Genomic DNA, 8041 nt, shown 5'->3' with positions numbered 1-8041 from the left:
ACTTTGATTTGTTGTTGTTGGAAAAATTTTCGTCTTATACCAAAGATTTTCCCCAAAAACTTTATAACGACTTCAACAACAACAGCGACCCTCAAATGTTTCAAAATTACAAGTCTCCTTCAGATTTATTAAATTTTATGTTTAAAAATGAAAAAAGAAATGAGAGATTGCATGCCTGAGTTATATAAACTTATAAGTGTCTATAACTGTGACAATCAGCGTCAGTTGAGAGAAATTTTTCAGCATTGAAAATAATTAAATCCTTTAGTGACTCAAAATAGATTAAGTAATATATCTCTTCTCTCAATTGAAAAAGAGTATATGAAAGAGGTGACAGGCAACCCCCGATTTTATGACGAAGTAATTGACTACTTTGCCAATTTTAAAAATAGAAGGATTCCTCTTATATTTAAAGCAGAGTAGGTAATTCAAAAAGTCTGTATGCATATTTTATATATAAAAAATGAATATCTCCAGAACGTTTCATTTTTGGTATAGGGTGTATTGAAAATATACTAACCCAAAAATGTGAAAATGTATAGGGATATGAATTAGGGATATTGGTACCGGCTTCCGGTATAAACAAGTGTTGAAAAAATGCCATTATTTTCATTCGATAAATAGATTGAAAAAACTGTATTTGACAATTTTCAAGATAATATGAATTCTATTATTTCCCAAAATACGGCTAACCGACCCTGTTTATATCATGTTAAAATGTTGAATATTTTTGAATTTTAAAAATGAAGACAAATTATTATTATTATTATTATTTGTAGTAAACAACTATGTATAGGGTCTTTCATTACGCTTTTTCTATCTCTTTCAAATAAAACAAAGTGTATGTGGGATATCATAGAATTTTTTCATTTATTTGAAAGACCTATTGATGCCATTATCTATGGAATATAACGTCGTTCAGATATCTGCCTCGGCTTCTCTAGATGAAGCGCATCCAAAACGTCCGATTTTCCATGGCTTTGGTGCATGAATCAGGCTGAATTTGAACGATGAGGCTTTGAGGACTGCTGTGGTTTGTGGCTTATTCGCATATACCTGCGACTTAAGGGAAACCACGTAAGAAAAAGTCTAGCGGAGTCAAATCGCACGATCTCGGTGGCTAGTTCTCATCACCTCCACGTGAGATGACCATGCCCTAAAATCGCTCGTGCATTATATTCAATGTGGCATGAGCCGTATGGCACGTAGTGCCGTCCTGTTGAAACCACATGTCGTTGGTATCCAGATAATCCAATTCAGACCAAAAGAAGTTGGTAATCATTACCATACTATGCCTATAGTGCTCGCCGTTGACAGTGATGGCCTAGCTAACGCCAGCGCCCGATCCAGCTATTTCGCCGCTTCGGGCAAAATAATATTTGCCACCTTTTACACATGCGTTATTCCATAGATTCTATAAAAAGACAAATTTTCCCTGCCGATATTAATGAACCAAAATAAGTTTAGTTTAAATATATTTCTTCAATGTTTGTTTGAAGATGGTTGACAATGTTTCGTGGTGTATTTCATCAGTTTGGACTTCCATTGTCTAATATAATATAAATTGATTTGAAAACCCTGAAAAAAATTTTAAAAAATTAAAAAGCTTGACCAAAAATAACAATTTTATCAAACAAAAAACTGAAATTACAAAGAAATAACAATTTTATTGGTTGCTGCTTGTATGTTATTTCTGTGTAATTTCAGTTTTTTGTTTAATAAAATTGTTATTTTCGGTTAAGCTTTTTATTTTTTTTTTCCGGGTTTTCAAATCAATTTATATTATATTAGACAATGGAAGTCCGAAATGATGAAATATTTATTCAAATCCAGCATCCAGTACAGCTTGAAGGACGCAGTGTGACCACATTTTATTTTTGTAGTCTACTAAAATATGATGTGAAATTTCAGTGATGTCAATAGTAATATATCATATTCTAACATATTTTGTGTAGGATGTGGTTTTTTTGTTTAACCATCTTTTAAATTTTCGCCGCCGACGCCGCGCCTTCCTTAATTTTGCCGCCCCGTGCAATTGCCCGGTTTACCCCTCCCTAGATCAGACGCTGGCCAACGCCGTTCTCAAAGAAATATGGACCGATGAAGCGGCCAGCCCAATATCCACACCAAACAGTTGCGTTGGGCGCTCTTGGATCTCATGTGGATTGGTAACATCTCAAATTCGACAATTTTGTTTGTTCACGTACCCATTCATCCAGAAATGGGGCTCATCGCAGTTGCCAACTGCTCCAGAGCCAATTTAGCGAACACACGTCTTTTTTATCGTTGTCTACCTTCAGTTCTGGGTCAGTTAAATTTTGTACGGGTACAGGCTCAAGTCATGACGCAAAATTCACCAAGTTGTGGTCTGCGAATGGCCGAATCCTTTTGAGAGACGCGAAATCGACTGCCTCCGGTTCTCCTGAACACTCTTTCAGACAGAGGCGATGTTTTCGGCAGATTTTGCGTTTTGTCGACGTAGGGGTATTGGTCGATTATTTACTGAACCTCGAATCCTCGACGATTATGGCGACCGTAAAATGGGCGAAGTGCGCGGTAAGTTGCCAGAACAAAACACCCATTTTGATAAAACAATTTTATCACTCGCACGTGTTGTTGAATGCTATATGCGTCCATGGTCCTTTGGCAAAACAGACTGAAAAAATAACAACTAATTTGACAGATGCAGCTTAAACAAGGTGACCGTTATCAATGAGCCTTTTTCCTGAAAATAGTACAGCGAACGTGTCACGAGAGGCAGCACTAGTAGTAGGGACAAAAACAATAAACTATTCACATGTAAAACAGTGTTATTTACGTAATATCAATTTATCATTTAAAAATATAAATCTGATTCGAAAAATCATTTTGTGCTAGTATAATGCCAACAAAGCATTGCTGTTTTGCCAATTGTACGTCGGATAATCGATATTCGAAAGAAAACGTGTTTTTATACCATCTATAAAACCTCATATTAATGAGGTTAGATGTAAGAAATGGATACATGCTCCAAGGAGAGTGGATTCAACAGTGCAAAAAATAAATAAGTATTCATATGTATGCTCTAAACATCAAATGAATAGTAAATTTTTCATAGATAATTATCATTGATTAGAATGAGATATAACCTCAATCGTTCATTAAATTATATTCATTATATTTAATTAAATTTATTTCATTACTATCTATATTTGATTCATATTTCACTGGGAAATAAGTCTGAAATTCATAATTATTTTAAATTTCTATTATTACAGTTTGAATCTACCGCTACTCGTTTACTAGAGTCTGTATACTAACCTGTCTAATAATTCACTTTTTTCCAGTTACTTTCAAATTACTGCATGCAAGCCAACGTTTTAATGTTACAACATTGTTATCCTTTATAGTTGCAAATTTTAGTTTTGCTCCAGGAACATTTTCTTCTGTTAAAAACATTCTTTTTTAATTGTACTTAACTATATGTTTATATGAGGATTAGGCAGTGTTTGTCCCTACCGAACTATTAGCGCTGCTAGTGAGTGATTTTTCGTACTTCAGGAAAAAGGTTCATTGTCTAATTTCGGAAGTCATTGTTGGAAGACCTTATATTTTCCAATCTATGTGGATAAGCTTGAGGCTTCGAATCAAAATATTTCTTCTAATGTGAAAATTTCATAGAATAATTTCAACACATAATAGTTTTAACTTTTTACTTGATTTCTCTGCCGTTTGGCCAACTGGTTGTAGCTTTGTGGATAGTCTATATACGAAGCTCTAGGTTATAGTACAAGAGAGGGAAAATACTAATCAGCAATTGAGACATTTTACGGTCGATAGTGACGGCTATCGTTTCAAAAGAAGACTTTATAATAGAGTCCTACCTCTTCACCCCTAAAGTCATCCAGAAAACTGTATACATATATTAAAAAAAAACACTGAAGGCCTCATTAAGTAGGTACTTGAATTCATTTAGCTCATACACTAATAGCAAATGAATTTTTTCAGTGATGAAAAAACATTTCATTTTCTATGAAAATAACTTTTCATTTGAGTCAAAATATATGGTTTGCACATTTTGTACTTTTGTTTTAGAATTGATATTTCCATCAATGCATAAAAAAGATTAAACGATTGGAGGCTAAGCAGCGTTTGCAATTTTCCATAGAATATTCACATGTTTACCGTATCACACAAATAGGTATTTTTCACTTTGATGCTAATTGACAATGTCGAATGGACCCTCCAAACATTTATTAAGAGAATTGTTTGTTGTTGAATAAATGTTATGTCATACAGTGTCACCATTAAAGTGCGCACCATATGGAAAACTTTTTATTCGAAAAGTTTCAATGAAGTTTAACTTCGGCACTTGTTTGTGTTTTAAATTTAACTCAAAATGATGCGGCCAACTGCGACCCACTGACGTTCAGTGTTTGTCAAATTCGACATTTAAAAAAAAACTGAAAAAGTGCATTCCTAGATCGAATTTAACAAAAAGTTACTTAAAAAAGTTGTGTCTACGGCAATTTTATATCTATATGCCAAATTTTATGCAACTAGGATAAAGTTAACGTTTTGCTCATTTTTGACATCCCCTTTATTTTAAAAAACAAGTTTGGTTAATTGTCATCAATTTATGTATACATAACAAACTCATCATGGAGTTTAACTTTTCTAATACATTTTACTTATAAAGACATGTTTAGAGAGAAATCAAAAATTTGCTATAAAAATTTTAACATGACTGGTGCAAAGTTTCAATCACTTGGCTATTTTCTTAAACAAACCTTTGATTTCTAAAAAGCAGAGGCAACTAAAAAAAAAATGCAAATAATTTCGATAGAACTATAATTATTATTATAAATTTCAAACAACAATAATATTATAGAAAATACAAATGGGATAAAAAAATTACTTATTGATCTAAATGAGGTTGTCAAATACTTATTGCCTACATTTCAGTATGTCGTCCTCCACGTTCAATACAAATTATGGTCCTTCTACTGACATCTGTAACTGCATTTTTAATAAATCGGGGATTTATATTTGCACAGCACTCGCGAATGGTATTTTCCAGATGTTGTATGTCAGTAAATGGTCTACTTCGGTACACTTTTTATTTCATGTAACCCCACAAGACAAAGTCTAAAGGCGTCAAGTCGGGTGATCTAGGTGGCCAATAATGTTCCCAGTTACGTCCAATAACTTTGCCTCTGAACATTTGTTGGAGGGACTGTTTTACAGCAACCGTGTGATGTATTGGTGCGCCATCAAGCTGATACCATAGGTCGTATTTAATATTTAAAGGCATATTATCTAAATCTTCACTAATCTCATTATTTAAAAGGTTGAGATAACCGACGGATGATAAATTTTCCCTAAAGAAAAATGGCCCAATTATTTGGTCGTTAAGTATCTCACACCAAACATTAGTTTTAAAGGAATACTGATCACCACATTCAACTGTGTAACTAGGATTTTCTTGGGCCCACCATCGACAATTTTGCGAACTTACCGTTCCATTTGGAGAGAACGTTGCCTCATCTGTCCATAAAATTTTATACGGAAACTTTATATTTTCATCTCTCTCTCCTTGAAACCAGAATGAAAACCCCAAACGGACATCAAAATCTCGTTCTTTTAATGTGTTAATAAATTTTGGCTTGTAAGGCCAAAATTTATTCTTTAATAAAATTTCTCTCTTGTAATCGGTATTTTTTATATCAGTTATGCTCGTTTGCCCGTGTTCAATAACTTTTAAACAAATGTTAAGTCGGGCCTCCTCATCATATTTACTTGGAGTGTGCTTTTTCTTAAATTGATTTGCTACGGATCCTGTTTCTCTGAATTTGACATTATCCTTGACACAGTAGTATGTTGAACATTTTTTCTTGGATGCCGTTCATTAAAAATGTTAGCTACTTGCCGGTATGGTGTATTCTCACCACATATTAAAACTATTTCTATTCTTTCCTGAAGAGACAACATTATTGCAACAATAACTGTTAAAAATTTGACAAGTAAATCAACAACTTGACACTACCATAGCATGCATTTTGTTTGTCAAGACCTACTTAAAAATTTTATTCAACGTGATTAAGCATCCTTACCGCCCTAGTTAGTGTTTATAAATGTAATTTCAACTCTAGTAATTTCATCAATACTTATTGCAGTTTTTGAGTTGTATCTGCTTTTTCAAAATTGAAGGTACTGACCAGTCATGTTAAAAATTTTTTAGCACATTTTTTAATTTCCCTCTAAATATGTCTGTATGAGTAAAAATTTATCAGAAAAGTTAAACTCCATGATGAGTTTGTTATGTATACATGAATTGATGACAATATTGATATTTTAAAATAAAGGGGATATCTGTCAAAAATAAGCAAAACGTTAACTTTATCCTAGTTGCATAAAATTTGGCATATGGATATAATATTGCCATAGACACAACTTTTTCAAGTAACTTTTTGTTAAATTCGATCTAGAAATGCACTTTTTCAATTTTTTTCAAAAAAAAAGTTGAATTTGAACACTGAACGTCAGTGGGTCGCAGTTGGCCGCATCATTTTAAGTTAAATTTAAAGTACAAACAAGTGCTGAAGTTGAACTTCATTGAAACTTTTCGAAAAAAAAGTTTCCCATATGGTGCGCTCTTTAATGGTGACACTGTATATACATATAACAAAACTAGGTAATTATCTTTGGGTGATCAGCAGAACCGAAGTGTACTCTTATAACACAAGTTATTCCAATATTTCGGTAAAATTTATTATCATCTTCAGAGAAAAGCTACAAAATTTGTATGATGGTGATACAATATAAAAATTATCAATATTAAAGGTCACAACTTACTGTTAGTGAGGTTGGCCGTGTCGAAAAGAATGTTACATTTAAACAATTGAAACATGTCAATACAATAAACAAGTCATTAAATTAAAAGAGGTTGATTCCTCACTGGATACAAAGAAGAATATTAAATTAAAATTCACTAAAAATCGTTATTTGTTTCAAAATAATGGATTACCGGTAGAAGCCATGTGGTTGGAGAATAAAGAGAGAGACACAAAACAATTGACAATGTCAGCTGTCATGTCATTCAGTTTGAAAAGGTGTGTTCGTTTGTAGATGATAAAACTGTGAAACACAAAGGAACTATTCTGGTCATTGTTTTGAAGAAAACATGTGAAGAGGTGTTGTTAAATGAAAGTAAAACCCTGCCATAGGGAGGTTGGAAGTTTGTTAAAAAAGAAAATATTTAAAATGTTATGAAATTATATTAATGAAAAACCAGAATTATTGTTGCTTTGGAAATCATGTAGATTTTTGTCAATGTCTAATAAAAAGGTATAGATTTCACTGAGGTGATCAATGTCTGATCTTCTATCCAGGCAATTATTAGATTGAAATATAAATTATATTTCCAAAAACAATCTTTTAGATGTATTTCTTTCAGTTGATAAAATTTTTGTTGAATTGTAGTCCATTTTATGACTTTCTTCGTATTGTCTGAGAGCAAAAAAAATTCAAGAATGCAAACATGTCGCTACGTCAAAGAAAGCAACACAGTTGTCTCAAGCAAATAGCACTGCAATTCACCCACAAAATCATTGAGATATGTCTACCCTCTATATCCCTTGAGGACGCCGCTAACGAGCCATTAAAATAGGGATATGTGACAAAGAACGCGAAAACACCAACAAAGAATTCGAAAATACCGACAAAAGAACGGCTCGATGATTTTTCTGATATTACGTTCAAGATAAGATTAATAGGTGTCGGAATGGGGGTATTAACATAAATTTTCCATTGATATATCCTGTATGATGAGAAAATAATTAAAATATGGCGAAAACTAAGGAAAGGAAGGAAAATTTATATTTGAAATAGTTTTTTATTATTTAGAATTGTTACCTTCTACAGATCTATAAAATAATCAGAATATTAAATTCACAAATGAACACAAATGTACAAAGGGCAAAAATATACTGCATTTGATAAATTAGCTTTTTGGAAAAAAAATCAAATTTGTCATTAACTTGAATTTAAAAAAATTTACATA

Source organism: Leptinotarsa decemlineata, unplaced genomic scaffold (assembly GCF_025532065.1).
Source record: "Leptinotarsa decemlineata unplaced genomic scaffold, Ldec_3_MD MMD2_P_RNA_scaffold_9, whole genome shotgun sequence".
In the NCBI taxonomy this organism is placed as follows: domain Eukaryota; kingdom Metazoa; phylum Arthropoda; class Insecta; order Coleoptera; family Chrysomelidae; genus Leptinotarsa; species Leptinotarsa decemlineata.
The sequence above is the reverse complement of the archived record's forward strand: the minus strand, read 5'-3'. Positions refer to the sequence as shown.